The 2,061-nt window shown below is 42.2% G+C and overlaps 1 pseudogene; it reads right to left on the minus strand.

The window, feature by feature from the left end:
• Window positions 1-757: 757 nt before the first annotated feature.
• Window positions 758-1,734, minus strand: LOC101579613 (annotated as a pseudogene).
• Between the last annotated feature and the right edge of the window lie 327 nt (window positions 1,735-2,061).

The raw sequence follows: 2,061 nt of genomic DNA on the forward strand, positions 1-2,061 counted from the left end.
TCCCATGGTCCCTCAGTGGTCCAAGCTCCTGGAAGGTAGTCCCCGCCAGCACCCTAGGTTCTGCCTCAGGAAAACACCCCTCTTCCTATTGTCCCGTGCTAACAGCCTTCTGCTGCTTGTGTTCTTCTTCATTTTTTAATCGTCCATGAAAACCATTTCCTAAATTAATTTCCATCCAGCAGAGCACTTAGAATCACTTCTGGTTTGGAGACTGGCTCCTCACTGATGTGGACAAGTCATTAGATGTTCTTCTTCTGCCTTACCTGGGAATGCTTACATAAAAGTCTACCCTAAACCGATGGGAAAATCACTCAAACCACACAATCCCCACTCTCTACATTACAAGCTAATGACTATGTCTTCAGCTGCTTATTTGTTGTTGTTGAGAACCAAGACTTATTTTGCCAAATGCAAATTGAACCCTATTCCACCAATGTCACTAGTGGCAGTGGACAGAGACAAAACTTTTCTCCAGAGGTCACTTCTGTTGCATGTACCATATGCAATTAACAAAGTGAAAGAAATACAAACAGAAAGATTAAACTTAAGAGGAAATTACTAGGCTGGTAAATGAAACACATTGTAAATAAGAAGTCTGAAAATTCAGAGACAATCATTCAGCACCAGAATGTTTCTTCCCTGCTGAATCAATAAAGTTTTTTCAAGAATATCATCATCATCATAATGATAATGTTAATAATGGTGATGACCTGACTGATCCACAAGTAATTCCTAGCTTCTCAGCGGCCAGAAACGGTTACTTGTGGAAGTAGAGTTTTTTGGTGAGCACAGAGACCAAAGGTGGGATCTGTTTCTTTGCATTGAAATGAGAGCCATCAGACTGAGATTCAAAGTGTCTGGCCACCTTGTAGATCACCCTACAGGAATCTGCATGAGCTCCAGGTCTTTGCCCTGTTCCTCCAGGATGGAGCCTGTACAAACCAGGAAGCTCTTGCTGGGTTCCTCTAAGATTTATAGCCTGGAACCGTCAAGTAGGTGAAGAGAAAGTTTTGGCAGAACCAGGGATTGAACTCAGGCCCTTGAGCTTGCCAGGCAAGTGCTTATTCTACTGAGCTATCTCCCTGAACCCGAGAAAGTCAGTTTCGACCGAGACCTCATAGCGGGGATTGGCATCCCGATCACTGATAGGCCCCGGGTCAGCCTGGACACCATTGTCTAGTTTGCTCCCTTGCAAGCTTGATTGAAGAGATGGGTTTCCTTGAAAGGGTTTTACATCCCATCTCTTGGGAGGCGGAAAACAGAAGGATCACTTTGAGTCCGATCTGTGTAGTGAGACAATGTAGACCTTGAACTAAAAACAAAAAACTGAAAACAAAACAAAGCAAAATTTCTTTTTTACATTGATCACCTCTAAAATGGACTATTAAATCCTTTATTGGTGTCTTTTCCATAAGTATATGTTTCTTCTCTATGGCTTGACAAGATGCAGGCAAAGCAGGCTGAGTTCATATGGTCCTCCTTGGAAGCTCATGTAGGCAGATCTTGTGTCTTGGGACAAATGCCGTCATTCTGAACAACCACGTTGAAACCCAGGTCATGGAAATGCTTGAAAAGGGCTACAGCTTCTTTGTTTCCAATGGTGATTATTTGTCTTCTGGACAGAGCACTGTGACTTCAGGCTACTCACAAAATAGTCACCCACATCCCACGCGGCCTTGGAAGGTTTCTGTCAGCTTTACCTCCTGGATACGGGCTCTCAGCTGCCAAAGGCATCTTCATTTCCTCCCCTGCAGGCCCTACTTTTTTTTTTTTAATAATCTCTGCAGTCAAGTTCATGGGTATCCTTACTTGCAAAGTATTTTCATTGTTCGCAGTTTGTATGTGAAGTAATTGCAGGGCTTTGGAAAGTCCCTCGATGGTGTGGAAGACTAAAATCCAACAGAAATTCTCTAAGCAGAGAGAACATATCTTCATTTTCAATTTTGCTATTATATATAAAACTATTATTTTTCCACGAAACGGTAACATTGTGTTGGTCATACTCTTCAATTTGAATTATTACTAATGGCATTTATTTAGCTCCCAACTCCTGGAATTATA

Source organism: Octodon degus, unplaced genomic scaffold, assembly GCF_000260255.1.
Source record: "Octodon degus isolate 3935 unplaced genomic scaffold, OctDeg1.0 scaffold00006, whole genome shotgun sequence".
Taxonomy (NCBI): domain Eukaryota; kingdom Metazoa; phylum Chordata; class Mammalia; order Rodentia; family Octodontidae; genus Octodon; species Octodon degus.